The following is a 15,606-nucleotide window of genomic DNA, read 5'->3' as shown; positions in this document are numbered from 1 at the left end:
ACCGTGGCCACCGCACAGCCCTGCTGAGCCAAGGAAAGAGCAAACTGAAGCACATCAGAAAGATGAGCCTTTAAAGGGTCAATGGACCTCTCTCCACACCACTTTACAAACTTAGACCACCTGTAGGAGTATATGGACTTGGTGGAGTGTCGCCTGGCCGATAAAATAACGTCCACCACATCAGGTGGGAGAGAGAAGGAACTCAGGTTGCCCCGTTCAATCTCCAGGCATGAAGGTGTAAGCTCTGGAGGTGGGGGTGTAGAACCTGCCCCTCCGACTGCGAGAGGAGGTCTGCCCTCAGAGGGAGACGGAGCGGAGGGCACGAGGAGAGGTGGAGAAGATCTGTGTACCACACCCTTCTTGGCCAGTCCGGGGCGACCAATATGACTTGGGCCCGGTCTTGGCGAATCTTCCTCAGAACCCGAGGAATCAAGGGTATGGGAGGAAACGCGTAAAGGAGTCGTGAGCTCCAACTCAACTGAAACGCGTCCCCCAACGCCCCCTGCATCGGATACTGGAGACTGCAGAATGACGGGCAGTGCGCGTTTTCTCGGGTGGCAAACAGGTCCACCCAAGGAGTCCCCCACGTCCGAAAGACGTGACGAACCACCTCCGGATGGAGCCTCCACTCGTGGTCGGCGGAGAACTGCCGACTGAGACTGTCCGCACGCACGTTCAGCACCCCGGCCAGATGATTTGCCATCAGACAAATCCGATGGTCCTGAGCCCAGGACCACAGCCGCAGGGCCTCTCTGCAGAGACAAAGAGACCCTACCCCTCCCTGTTTGTTTATATACCACATCGCGGTCGTGTTGTCCGTCAGGACTTGAACTGACTGACCGCGAAGGGAAGGGAGAAAAGCCTTGAGTGCCAAACGAATCGCCCGCAATTCCAGAAGGTTGATATGAAACAACCTCTCCTCTGGAGACCAAAGACCCTTGATCTCCAGATCCCCCAGATGAGCCCCCCACCCTAGGGTGGAGGCATCCGTTATCACTGTGGCCACCGATGGAGGTAGATGGAAAGGCTTTCCTTGGGACAGATTGCCCTCCACGCTCCACCAAGACAGATCCGCTGCAGCTTCTCCGGAGATCTTGATCGACTCCCCGAGATCCCCGTTGTGCTGATACCACTGCTTGCGGAGGCACCACTGGAGCGCCCTCATGTGCCAGCGTGCATGGTTGACCAACAGAATGCAGGAAGCGAATAGACCGAGCAGGCGAAGGACCTTCAGAACTGGAACAACCGCTCCACTGTGGAATAAAGGGACCATCTCCTGAATGTCGAGAATCCTTTGAGGAGGAGGGAATGCTCGACACACAGTAGTGTCCAGTACTGCCCCTATAAACAGGTTGCGTTGAGAGGGCACCAGGTGAGACTTGGGCACATTGATCGAAAAACCCAAGTCGAATAACAGCTGAGTTGTCACCTGCAGATGACGCTGCACCATCTCTGGGGACTCTGCCTTCAGAAGCCAGTCGTCCAGGTAGGGGAAAACCGGAATCCCCGACCTCCTGAGATGAGCAGCCACCACTGCCATCACCTTTGTGAAGACTCGAGGTGCAGTAGTAAGACCAAACGGGAGGACCGCAAACTGATAATGCTGCGACCCAACCGTAAAACGGAGATACTTCCTGTGCGACTTCAGGATTGGGACATGGAAGTACGCGTCCTGCAAGTCGAGCGACACCATCCAGTCTCCTTGCCGCAACGCTTGAAGAACCTGCGCAAGGGTCAGCATCTTGAACTTCTCCTGTTTCAGGTAAAAATTCAAGATTCTGAGGTCCAGAATCGGACGCAATCTGCCGTCCTTCTTGGGGATCAGGAAATACCGGGAGTAGCATCCCTGACCCCTTTCCTGCTCCGGAACCACCTCTATTGCGCCCTTCTGAAACAAAGCTTGAACTTCTTTCTGCAGGAGAAGCAGGTGGTCCTCCGAGCAATAACCTTGGCAAGGAGGGTAAGGGGGAGGAAACTCCCGAAAGGGAAGGGCGTACCCAGTCTCTACGAGGTTCAAAACCCAAAGGTCGGTTGTAACAGATTTCCAACCCCGTAGAAAGTAGGACACCCGACCCCCCACAGGTCTTACATGATCCGGGATGGGGGATCTAGGGCTGCTTCCCTGAAGCGTCATTTGGAGCAGAGGAGGAGGAGGAGGAAGAAGAGGGGTTACGACCAGAACCTCTCCGACCCCTTTGCTTCCCTCTATAGGAACGATAGAGGGGATTTTGCTGCTGTTGTTGCTGCTGTTGTTGTGGCTGTCGGAAGGAGCGAAAGGATGACCTTCCGAATCCCCTAGCCTTACGGAAAGTTGAACCTCTCACAGGAACCTGCAGACCCAAGGACTTCGCCGTTAACCTACTGTCCTTAAAACGTTGAAGAGCAGAATCTGCCTTCTCCCCAAACAACTTTTGTCCATCAAAGGGCAGATCCACCAGCGTGGCCTGGACATCTGCAGAAAACCCTGAGGAACGGAGCCAAGCTTGTCTCCTTGCGGCAATGGACGACCCCATAATCCTCGCCACAGAGTCCGCCGTATCCAGCCCAGACTGGATCACCTGCCTGGCAGCTGCCTGAGTGTCCGCCACAACCTCCATGAAGGACGACTTATCCCCCTCAGGTAACTTAGGGGCCAGAGTTTTTATAGAGTCCATCAGGGCATGAACATAACGCCCCAGCAAGCACGTAGCATTTGATGACTTCAACGCCATACTTCCTGAGGAGAAAGACTTTTTGGCCGCCTGATCAACTTTCTTTGACTCCCTATCAGCAGGAGATTGGGGGAAAGCACCCGAAGCATGTTTAGAACATGAAGCCTGCACCACTAGGCTCTCCGGAGAAGGATGCGCAGATAAAAAATCCGGGTCTCCTGGCGCAACCCTGTATCTCCTTGCCACCTGCCTGCAAACTGCTGGAGCTGATAGAGGCTTCTTCCACACCTCCAACACTGGTTCCAAGAGAGCCTCATTGAAAGGTAGCAAAGGCTCCGAAGCCGACGTCGGGGAGTGCAACACCTCTGTGAGCAGATTGGACTTGTACTCCACAGAGGGCAGCTGCAGATCTAACAACTCCGCAGCCTTCTTGATCACAACATGGTAGGGCGCCAATTCCTGTGGTGGAGAAGACCTTGAAGAAGCATGCTCCCACTCCGGGGTGGTATCCAAACCACTTGCTACCTCTATACCTCCAAACTCATCCGAAGAAGAGTCGACCTCACCTTCTTCCACCTCAGCACGAAATCTTTCCTCCTCCAAAACCCTTTGGGCCTCACGCCTTGATCGATTCCGGGGAGCCGGCGTCGTCGACGTCGTACGCGGCGTCGGTGGAGCCAAAGGCATCGGCGTCGGAGGCGCCACAGGTGGAGTCGACGGCGCCGGATGCGGCGTCGATGGAGCCGGCCTCGGCGTCAAAGAAGGCTCCGAAGATTGACCATCCATCCGAGGTCGAGCCGGATTCCCAACCGGCGCCGGAAACTGCCAAGAAGGCGCCATCGGCATAAAAGGCAGAAAAGGAGCCTGAGCGTATTGCTGCGGCACTCCCAGAGAAAATGCCATCGGACCCACGGGACCTGCTGGTGCTCCGGATGGGAAGGATGCTCTCTGAAAAATGCCATACATGGCATTCAGAAATCCCGAAGGATCCGTACCTGGAGCCGGGAATTGGGGATAAGGAACTGCCCCTGTATCCTCCTGTGGAGCCACCGGCGTCGGCTCCTCCGAATCCTCCACCGGAACAGCGGAGTCATCAGGCACCGGGACAGACTCTTCCTGCTCCTGCTCCACATCAGATTCCACCCGACCCGGAGTCGAAGCCTTGGACGGCGCCGGCGACGGCGTCGGGGAACGAGCCAGAGTCCGCTTCGGAGAGGGAGACTTCGAAGACTTATCCGGAGAAGGCGAAGGAGACAAGACCTTGCTCTGACGTCGACGAGGCGAAGCCGACCTCGACCTCTTAGACTTCGAGGACCGACGCCGAGAAGAATGCTTCCTCTTCTTATGGTGCTTCTTCGACTTCGACGACCTCGAAGTCGAAGACTCCCGCCTGGACTTCTCCTTTTTCCTCCCTCTCTTCTCCTCACCGATCTTCTTCATGAAGAGTTTGGTCTTCCTCTCCTTCAGTGCTTTAGGATTCATGCTCCTACAGCACCCGCACTCATCCACATCATGATCAGAGGAGAGACACCATAAACAATTCTGATGCGGATCCGTCATGGACATCAGGCCTCCGCACTCCCTACAGGGCTTAAAGCCCGACTTCCTCGTCGAAGACATACCGATTTTAACAAGAATACACCACTAGACTACAAAGTATCTAGAGAGCACTGGGAAAAAACCGTTGCGCGTCGACGGCGCGGAAAAAAGGGAACTGACGTCATCACGCCGACGTGGGCTTCTTATGGCTCCGATGACGTCGCACGGAGTCGCGTGCGGAGCCGATGTATTGTGACGTCGCCCACGTCGACGTGGAATGCTGGGGAAGAAAAGTTCCGTGGAATGCTGGCGCAGGGGATATTCACAAGGTGAGGAATCCACTGGCAGATGTATCCATCAGAACAAATATATAAAGAGCCAATCCTTCCGTATGATGACGCTAGTAGACATCTTGCGCTTACTCTTGCAGGAAGATTTTCTGGCAACGATAGATCTCCAGGATGCCTATTTTCATATCCCTATATTACAGCGGCATCGGAAGTTCCTGCGTTTTCAAGTGGGTCAACACGATTACCAATTCAAAGTGTTACCATTTGGCCTGCGCTCGGCCCCTCGAGTGTTCACGAAGGTACTAGCTCCAGTAATAGCGTTTTTGCGACTCCAGGGAGTGCAAATATTTCCATACCTGGACGATTTTCTCCTGAAATCTCAGTCAAGCACTCACCTGCGACAACACACTCTTCTGTGCCAGGACGTGTTTCGCTCATTAGGTCTGTCCGTAAATGCAGAAAAATCCCAACTTCATCCGTACCAACAAAGAGATTTTCTGGGAGCAACTCTGGAAACTGTATCAGCAAAGGCGTTTCTCTCCCAGGAGCGTTTACAAAAGATGCTGCGACTGGTGTCTCTGATCAGATCAAAAGAGTCAGTTTCTGTGAGACTGTTAAAATCGTTTCTGGGAATGGCGTCATCATCCATTGCCTTGATCCCTCATTGCCGACTGAGGACACGTCCTATCCAGGAAGCTCTGGATGCTCAGTGGCGTCAGGTAACGGGATCTTTCCACGACATGATATGTGTCACAGATCAAATGAAGTCAGCACTCGCATGGTGGACAATTCCAGCCAACTTGACGGAAGGCATGTCATTTCTGTCGGTGCCGCCGGACAGGACAATCACGACAGACGCCTCATTGGAGGGATGGGGCGCACATTTGGAGGATCTCTCTGTGAAGGGAAGATGGTCAACACATCAAAGATCTTGCCACATCAACAAGTTGGAGCTGATGGCGATTTTTCTGGCTCTAAAATCATTTCTACCTTTGCTCCAAGGAGAGTCAGTGCTAATACAGACAGACAACACAACCTGTATGCACTATGTGAACAAACAGGGCGGAACAAAATCCCCAAGTCTCTCCAGGTTAGCTCAAAGAATTTGGGACTGGTCTCTCAGTCATCATATCATGATTACGGCAGTACATCTACCAGGATTATCCAATGTCCTAGCGGATTCCCTGAGCAGGTCCTCCTCGTCGACCCACGAGTGGGAGTTACACCAACCCACTCTAGAGAGGATATTCCAACTATGGGGTCGTCCGCAACTGGATCTCTTTGCTACGCCGGAGAACCGGAAATGCCGAAATTACGCAAGCTGGCATCCCCACAAGAAGTCGCAGGGGAATGCCCTTTTGATAAACTGGTGCAATCTATTTGCGTACGCCTTTCCTCCAATACCCCTCATACCTCGGGGTATTTGGAAGTTGAGGAGACAACCTTGCCACCTGATTCTAATAGCCCCGCGCTGGCCACGACAAGCGTGGTTCTCAGAACTGCTCCTGCTGTCCCAATGCCAACCAATCCTCCTGCAACATCGGACGGATCTGCTCACAATGAGCGAAGGGAGAATTTGTCATCCAAATCCCTCCTCACTGAGCTTATTGGCCTGGAACCTGAACACCATGAGTTCGCCCACCTAGACATCCTGCAGGATTGTAGGGATATTTTGGCCCAAGCAAGAGCACCCTCTACAGTCAGGACGTACAAATTCAAATGGAAAAGATTCTGCCACTGGTGTGCTGCTAACGGAGTCCATCCGATACATTCCACGGCAGAGCAATTGCTACCATTCTTCTTGCACCTAGCTAGTTCTGGACTGTCTCATGCAACCTTACGGGTTTTTCTAGCAGCTATTTCCCGATTCCGGCAAGATGGATCAAGTTCCCTTTGTTCCTCAAGAATAATCCGCAATTCTTTAAAGGCTTATTCCGAAAATTTCCGCCAGTTCGGCGTCCTCCTCCGTTGTGGCACCTCAACGTTGTGTTAGCGCAATTGATGAGACCACCGTTCGAGCCCATTCACAAGGCCGACCTAAAATATCTAACTTGGAAAGTAGCCCTACTTCTGGCACTAACGTCTTCACGTCGTGTCAGTGACATTCATGCTTTTACCATCAAACCTCCTTTCCTGCAGTTCAAACCGGATGCTGTAGTGTTACGCACCAATCCATCATTTCTACCCAAGGTGCCTACTGACTTTCATATTAATACACCAGTAATATTAAAGACCTTTTTTGCCAATCCTCAGACACCCGCAGAGCAAAGATTGCATTCTTTGGACGTGAAGCGGTGTCTAAAGTTCTACATCAGTAAGACAGCTTCGTTCCGAAAATCCGATCAACTTTTTATAGCATATGGACGCTGTCATAAAGGACGTCAGGTTACTAAACCAACGATTGCACGCTGGATCTCGGCAGCTATTGTCTTCTGCCACCAAAGGGCAAATAAACCTCTGCAGTCTCCAGTGAGGGCACACTCCACTAGGGCAGTATCATCATCTACTGCCTTATTTGCTGGAGTATCTTTGCAACACATCTGCAGAGCAGCTACGTGGTCGACCAGACACACGTTTACTAAGCACTACTGCTTGGCAACTTTAAGCGAGGAGGATGCTGCAGTGGGACAGGCAGTGCTGCGCAATCTTTTTAAGTAAGGTGAGCCTCTTCCTCCCACCTCCATATTGTTTCCATTTATATATTATGCATTTACAATGTTACAGTTGTTCAATACTGTTTTTATGCATAAGAAGATTGATTATCTTTATAATTTTGAATCTATTTTGGCATGGAAACAATGGTGATTGTTACTGCTAGCTATTCTATATTCAAGCATGTGAATCTATGAAAGACACCCTAATACTGGAGAAGAACAATTGTTACTTACCTGTAAACAGGTGGTTCTCCAGTATTGGTGTCTTTCATAGATTCACATGCGACCCTCCCTCCTCCCTTCAGAGGCTCTCTTCTCCTCATACACTCTACAGTCATTCTTGTGCTACGAAAATCTGAGGTGAGAGGCTCTGAGGAGAAGGTTCTAGAGAGGGGCTGACGCCTGATTGGCTGGAGTTCGGACTTACATAATGACAGAGATAGACTACAAAAGTCTTTTGTCTCTCTCCATTGTATTCCTATGGAGTTTCTCATATAGGTACACTATGGGTGTTTTTACACCTGTATAACGCTAATTATGTGATTATTTATGTATATATTTTGCTATATATATTGCTATTTTATTTACCGTGGGACTCCCACTCCGACGACGGGGAATATTCAAGCATGTGAATCTATGAAAGACACCAATACTGGAGAACCACCTGTTTACAGGTAAGTAACAATTGTTCTTCTGTAATACTGATGCACATAAAACGCCAGCAATATCTTCAAGGGGGCGTCCCCTCATTTGCATGGGGGCGTGCTCAACGCAAATAAGGGAATCCCTTTGCCTCTCGCCTGCTCCGTACTATCGACGCGAGTCAAAGAAGCCCTCAGGAGGCGCACTGACAGTGCGCCAGACCTCTGCAGGGGGTAAAGGGGGTCCTATTGACCCCCCCAGATATCCCCTTTAAAAGTGCAGGTGGGTGGCCGCCGGCACAGTCAAACAAGGAGCAGCTGTAAAGCAGCCGCTCTGTATTTTACGTGAATGCGCTGCCCCCAGTGCAGCACATTCACCAAAATATGGTGCATTTTCCTTCATTGCACTGGGCACACCGTTTTAAAGGAGCCCCCGGCGCAATGGAGGAAAATGCGCCACATGTGTAATTCGGCCCCTGGACATCTCTTGACTTCACACACCCCATTGTGGTGGTGGTGGGTCCTGGTGTCTTCCACTGGTCATGTTGATTCTAATGTTGGAACCCTCCTCCTAGCTTGGATGTGTCCTAAATGATGTTTGAGGATCTAATTAGTGCCTGCCCTAAATGATCAGTTCTCAGTTTGGAATGTTGAAGCCTAGAGGGCTAGTGATGCTTCTGTTAAAGTTTGGCAACAAGCAGAGGTGGATGCTGGTCCACGTCCAGTGAATGCCCTCCTAACATTGTATGGACTTCAGGTGTCCAGTTGGATCCTAAACGTGTCTGGGCATCAAGGCACTAAACCCATCTGGCCTTGGTTACCCAACCTGGTGCACATTCTGTGGATACTTAAACAGGAGATAATGGCGCTTTTGGTATTTTTATTTATGCACATTTGTAAAATGAATCTTTTGATTGGTTGTATTGCTTTTCCAAGCAGTAAAACCCAACAATCAAGGCAGCTCCATAAATAGTGCTGCCCAGGACATATAAAATCGAGCAGAGCATGTCGACCACAGTGTTAAATCTGAATCATCACTATTAAAGCACTCTGGGTCCTTTGTCTTGGGGCATAATGTTTTTCGAATTTCTTTGTGCTTTGTGGCCGTTTTGGACGATTGTTGGCTGTATGAGTTCAAATCCACAGACTTGTCCACTCTCTTGGGTGCTTAGAAACCGTCAAAACCACTTTAAAGCATAGCTTACTCCTTATCTACATTTAATAAAGGTATTTGTATAATGCTGACAAATCACTGGTGAGATATGTAAAGTTAACCGAGAAAGGTAAAACTAATGTACCAGTCTAGTTAGGATCCCAGTGGGGTTTGAAAGAAGGCTATTGAGTGGTCACCTAGTGCAGCTAAATTAACCAATGGGATAGCGTAAAAACAAAGCTTTGGATACATTGTCCTAACGATGGTCATCTTCTTTGTCCTGAACCCACCATGGTAGCGTGCTGTACCTGCGGTTGTTTAGTTTGTTTCAGATTTTTCTAGAAATCAATGTTTTATTATTTGTATTTTTGCAGGGTGATACCTCCACCACAGCAGCTTCCTGCACCACAGCAGCCTCCACCTCAACAGCAGCAGCCGCAAATGATGACCTTGGGGGCATCGAGTCGTGCAAGCATTTTGAGTCCCAACCCAATGCTGCAGCAAGCTCTGTTTATGCAACACATGCAAGGTACTGCCAGTTGTATGTTTGTCCTTGGGTCAAGTTGAATTTTAAAGAAATGTCTTCTAAACCAAGCAAGACGCTTCCAGAGCAGTGTATATGGGGCAAGCAAGATCTTCCAGAGCAGTGTGTCTGGGGCAATCAAGATCTTCCAGAGCAGTGTGTCTGGGGCAAGCAAGCCCCTTCCAGAGCAGAGTGTCTGGGGTACGCAAGACCCTTCCATAGCAGTGTGTCTGAGCTAATAAAGACCCTTCCAGAGCAGAGTGTCTGAGCCAAGCGAGACCCTTCCAGAGCAGTGTGTCTGGGGCAAGCAAGACCCTTCCATAGCAGAGTGTCTGAGCCGAGCGAGACTCTTCCAGAGCAGAGTGTCTGAGCCGAGCGAGACTCTTCCAGAGCAGAGTGTCTGAGCCGAGCGAGACTCTTCCAGAGCAGAGTGTCTGAGCCGAGCGAGACTCTTCCAGAGCAGAGTGTCTGAGCCGAGCGAGACTCTTCCAGAGCAGAGTGTCTGAGCCGAGCGAGACTCTTCCAGAGCAGAGTGTCTGAGCCGAGCGAGACTCTTCCAGAGCAGAGTGTCTGAGCCGAGCGAGACTCTTCCAGAGCAGAGTGTCTGAGCCGAGCGAGACTCTTCCAGAGCAGAGTGTCTGAGCCGAGCGAGACTCTTCCAGAGCAGAGTGTCTGAGCCGAGCGAGACTCTTCCAGAGCAGAGTGTCTGAGCCGAGCGAGACTCTTCCAGAGCAGAGTGTCTGAGCCGAGCGAGACTCTTCCAGAGCAGAGTGTCTGAGCCAAGCGAGACCCTTCCACAGCGGGGTGTCTGGGGCAAGCAAGACCCTTCCAGAGCAGGGTGTCTGGGACACGCTTGACCCTTCCAGAGCAGTATGTCTGGGACACGCTTGACCCTTCCAGAGCAGTGTGTCTGGGGCAAGCAAGACCCTTCCAGAGCGGTGTGTCTGGGCCAAGCAAGACCTGTCCATAGCAGTGTGTCTGAGCCAAGCAAGACCCTTCCAGAGCAGTGTGTCTGAGCCAAACAAACCCTTCTGGACCAGAGTGACTGGGGTAAGAGAGAGTTCCCTGGAGAGAAATGCCTTCTAGGGCTTGAAGCTTTAGAGACCAGTGTCGTCTTCGGTGCGTCCTGTCGGGTAAGAGAGGTGTTCAGCAACTAGAGACAGTTTGGTCTACAAAGAGCACTCGAGGACTCGTCACAGACCCCGCCCAACCAATCTCTCGACATTCCGCCCACATGATATCCTTACATACCCCAAAATCGATTATGCGAACGTAATTCTAGGTCGACCCCCAATAGGATAGACACTCATGGGACACAGAGGTGCCTTACCCCTACGACGCTACATACCCTCGCTGATATCATTGGTTGTGCCTGTTCATGCCTCCCCCCCCCCCCCATAGTTTAGGCCTTCGTTTTGCCCTAGTTTCTGTGCCATATCTGGAACCTGAGACACCGGGGTATACACCTCATATCAAGTTTGCACGTGGGTCATGCTCTTCGATGACGTATCACGGATATATGCAGATGATGTGTACCACTATTGAATGTACAATCTGTTATAACTATCTGAATGATCTATACGATGTACAATGTGTCTAATGTAAAAATGGCAATAAAAAAAAAGTTAAAAAAAAAGAGCACTCGAGGACTCTCTTTACATGCTGCCTTTAGAGAGCAGTATGCTCTTGAGGGCTGGAAAGGATCGTTGGCTAGATGAATCCTCCGTCATGGCGACCCGACCATGTCCTTGAGACACGAAGGACATGATAAAAAAACTGCCAATAGGCAGGAACCCGAACACATTTTAAATTGCACAACGTTTCATTTTGAAACATTTTTGAAGAGAGAAAACGCAGCTTTTTCTAAATTATTCAAAAAAATTTAGTTTGCAAACGAGTGTCAGAAATTGTTTGGCTGGTGCAAAATCATGTTTTTTTTAATCGTAGTCTAGAATTCTTAAGTGCTTCTGTCGCACACTGGGCATCAAAGTGTGCCAATAACCTCAGAGGTAATGGCGAGACAGTCCTAGTGTCTGTAAGAGCTTCAAGCGGGACATGGTGCCAGAGGTACCGTCTGATGGAGAGGCCTTTGTGCCTGCTCCTCCATAGAAGGCAGAATCTGTGGTCTGTTGGCCGGTTCATTTCTTGGTAGAGCAAGCATCCCGGAACATGCTGGCGCCTTGACGTTAGTTGTGTCTTTGTAATTGGTAGAAATTATTTGACTTGACTCTACATTTTTGTATGATTGTTAAACTTTTTTTTGTTTTAATGATCTCGTTTAGGTAGGAAACTTTCCATTCTTTTCAGGTGGACTCGTCTCACCTTTTCAACCTCCTCGCTGTTTTATTAAGCGTTCTTCCTTTAACCGAAAAATATTCTGGAAAGAGACACTTTTTGTGCGCTTTCTTTTAGGGATTTTATTCCATTTGTGGTTATTAGCGTTATCAAGAGGTGAAAGGTAGCAGTCTGAAGGAGCTCTCCTGGGTGCCAGGCTGAGTGTTCTCACAACCCTGTATCTTAGGCTCCCAGCTCAGCTGAAAGGTCATGTTCTCCTCTGCATTGGAGCTTCTGGGACCCCGGTGCCATCGAGACAGGCTAATTAAAAGGCAGGTGCCATCCTAGTAATTCCTGCACTTTTTTGGGGTCAAACAATTTGACATTCAGTTATATCAGCCTTATATGCCTTTCTGTAGCCTCCAGGAGCTCCCAGTCACAGTGGTATAGGATATTACTACTGGGCTCAGTATTATAGTTCTTTTTTTTTTTTAATTCATTTTATTAAAGTTTTGATAGAAACCTTACAATCATATAACCATCCACATATCGCCAGCACAGCCTGGCCTATCCCAGCAATACCTCAAACCCATGCTTACGAGTGCTTGAACTAGCATGTCAAAACATTTGACCAGGAGATGCCTTCTCCACTTGACCCCTCTCCCCTCATGTCCACTGCTGCTTGCCGGTGAGGCTTTAGGTCAGTGTCTCATACCCTTCACCTTATCTTTGGTTGCTCAGGCTTTACGCCAGTGTCTTGTACCGGTCACCTTATCTTGGGATGCTCGCCACCCTCCCCTCATGTCCACTGCCCTTGCCGGTGAAAGTTTAGGTCAGTGTCTTGTACCCTTCACCTTATCTTGAGTTGCTCTCCACCCTCCCTGAGTGCCCACTGACGCTTGCCGAGAGGCTTTAAGTCAGTGTATTTTACCCTTCACCTTATCTTGGGTTGCTCTCCACCCTCCCCGAGTGTCCACTGCCGCTTGCCAGTTAGGCTTTAGGTCAGTGTCTTGTACCCTTCACCTTATCTTGGGCTAGCTCTCCACCCTCCCCGAGTGTCCACTGCCCTTGCCGGTGAGGCTTTAGGTCAGTGTCTTGTACCCTTCACCTTATCTTGGGCTAGCTCTCCACCCTCCCCGAGTGTCCACTGCCCTTGCCGGTGAGGCTTCACATCAGTGTCTTGTACCCTTCACCTTATCTTGGGCTAGCTCTCCACCCTCCCCTCATGTCCACTGCCCTTGCCAGTGATGCTTTAGGTCAGTGTCTTGTACCCATCACCTTATCTTGGGTTGTCCTCCACTCTCCCTGAGTGTCCACTGCCGCTTACTGGTGAGGCTTTAGGTCAGTGTCTTGTACCCTTAGCCTCTCCTCCCCCAGGCTCTTCACCTTATCTTGGGTTTCTCTCCCCCCTCTCCGAGTGCCCCCTTCCTGAGAGTCGGAGCCCGGTAGGCCTTGATGTTCTCTCCATTGAGCACTGCTTTCGTTGTACTTGTGGGGGTGATCCAGCGGGTTACCATCAACAGACAACTGATACTCACCTTGGACCCATAAACACACTCACTCTGTCAAGTAAACCGCTAGGCTGGGGTTTTTATAGGTTTTCCCACTTGTTCAGGATTAGTCTATAATATCTTTACTAACCCTTCACAGATCAAAAAGTTATTTCCTCTGGTCGATGGACCATTAGTTGAACTAATTGATGGTGATAATGACATAAAACTTAACTTACCTATACTTTTATTAAAATGTAATAACCACAGACTCTTTTAAGGTTTAAAAAAACTTTATCTAAAATTTTAGAGCATGTGAACCATTTCAAAAATATAGTACATTCGCCTTCACTCATTAGGAGAGAAAATTCAATTAATCATCAAACACATACTTCGAACACTTGCAATGACTTATGCTCAGAAAGGGAGAGGACAGAGAGAAAAGAACATCTGAAAATAATATTTACCAAGAACGGTGTGAAAATCAATCCCCTGGCCAAAGGGCTGGTAAGGGTCCCCCGGGATAGTTCAGGCGACAAAGACTTCAGGACAGGATAGTTGACCTCTCCAATACCGACGATTTCGCCGCACCCCTCCTTGAGATTCTTCCGCAAGTCGTCTTCTAACCCCAATTAAATTAAGATAGAAAGTTCTGCATTCGGTTTCTTCCTCAGCATCTCACAGCATCTCTCTCCGCATCAGCATCACCCGCTACACAAACAGCATCTCCCCTCTACAGCTTTCAGGAATTTGCGCTCTAACTAACTAAAGTTACCTTGCCTTTAAGACAAATTATCAATATCCTTGGGAGCAACAGTAGTTGACCCAAGGGCAGGCTGAGTTTGAAGCATCCTGACTCTACATCTCCCACGCTTTTCGAATTCTACGTCATGTACGTGGTACTCCATCTAGAGCATGATAGTGATTCTGAGTGGAGAAAATATCCCTCCTTAATCCCTTGAGTAGTTTCAAATCAGCAGTTGTCCAGTGGTCAACGCCACCTCAGAGGCAGCTCCCCACTTTAGTAGAAGCAGTGGAGAAGGATGCCAGACTGTTGGCAGCCACAACCCCTCAGCCGAGGTCCACTGTCCTCATGGCGCGGAGCTGTAGAGCCAAAGAGCTGTGTGGGGTTCTTTGGATCAGTTTCTGGACCTTACCAGGGATCAGGGAAGCAAGGAACGTAGAGCGTTCATTCTGGAAGTAGTGGAAAAGGGGCTGAGTCTCTCAACATCATGAGAGCACTGCAAGTTACGCAGTTCATCGGTTTACCATCCACTAGCCATACATAGAACATTGTGTCTCAGCTGACACCACTCATAGCATAACAAATGACGCTTGTTCTTACCATTCAGAAACTATTTTCGCTATGCTCCCACCATTTTTTAGGTCTCGTCTATGCAGCGCGCGTGCGCTGCATAGGAGGGCCTTTATCCGTCGCTCTGCTCATTTTCAAGCACACGCTCGGGTTTGTGGTGATATCCACCTTGCGGGAGCGAGAAGCGGCTCGCCACAAGCACGAGTGCAGTGCTTGAAAATGAGCAGACTGCGCACGCACGTTGCTTTAACTTTTGAGGCCGCGCTTGTCTACAACTTTCCATGGTCACGCGACTTTCAAAGATCCTAATGCACTTTGCCACCCGTGATCCACCCCTTGCCCCTATGATAACACTTCAACCGTCGTCATTATTTCAGAAACGCAGTAGAGGGATGCGGTTCCGTGTTGTTCACGCCCAGTTCGCGACGACTTTTCTCAACCCTTTGCGCATTAGATCACTAATGACGGTTTCGCATATTATTTCGGTAATTTTTCTCTCACTTTTTTTAAACCTAATGTGAAAAAGAAAGCTGTATTTCTTGACAAGGGTCGTCGAAATTGTAAAGTTGGGTTTTTTAATAAGACTTCTTAAAAATTCTCGCTACTTGCCATGGACGACCCGGTCTCTGTGATCAGTGGAACTCCTTGAATTAATCTGTAGACAATCACCCTATTCAATGGTACCCACCCACCCACTCACCCAAACCCACCCAAATCCACCTTATTATCTACTCACATGGAGTTTTTCTCCACACCGGACTGAAAACCGTTCCTCCTGCTGTGCTTTCCGTGAGTGTGCAGAGTCGGTCCGAGCTTGAAGTTTCTGTTTCCATTTACTCGCCAAAGACGTGAATCAGAAATTGAAAGCAGCTTGGTCGTAGTTGCCGCTGTTCTTTCTGGGTCTGTCACTCACTCACGATGGCCGTACCCGACCCTAACTGCTGTTGCACGGCACTCCCCAGCAACCGAAGTACTATTTCCTCGTGCAAGGGTTGTTTCCATGCAAATCACCAAACTGTTGCCAGTCCTGGCCCGGGCCAGCTGCGTTCGCCACGAGTAGGAAGAGGAGGCGGCGC

General features: G+C 49.7%; 1 protein-coding gene across 4 annotated transcripts in view; it reads left to right on the top strand.

Annotated features, from left to right (window-relative positions):
* CIZ1 (CDKN1A interacting zinc finger protein 1) overlaps positions 1-15,606 on the top strand; it is a 1,193,645-nt gene that overhangs the window by 104,319 nt on the left and 1,073,720 nt on the right. For all 4 annotated transcript variants that reach the window (XM_085614087.1, XM_085614089.1, XM_085614086.1 and 1 more), the window contains exon 3: positions 9,303-9,457. The gene's annotated coding sequence lies outside the window, so the exon portion shown is untranslated. The remainder of the gene's footprint in view (positions 1-9,302; positions 9,458-15,606) is intronic.

Source organism: Triturus cristatus, chromosome 1_2, assembly GCF_964204655.1.
Source record: "Triturus cristatus chromosome 1_2, aTriCri1.1, whole genome shotgun sequence".
In the NCBI taxonomy this organism is placed as follows: Eukaryota; Metazoa; Chordata; class Amphibia; order Caudata; family Salamandridae; genus Triturus; species Triturus cristatus.
Note: the sequence above shows the minus strand (reverse complement) of the source record. Positions and strands in the feature narration are given on the sequence as shown.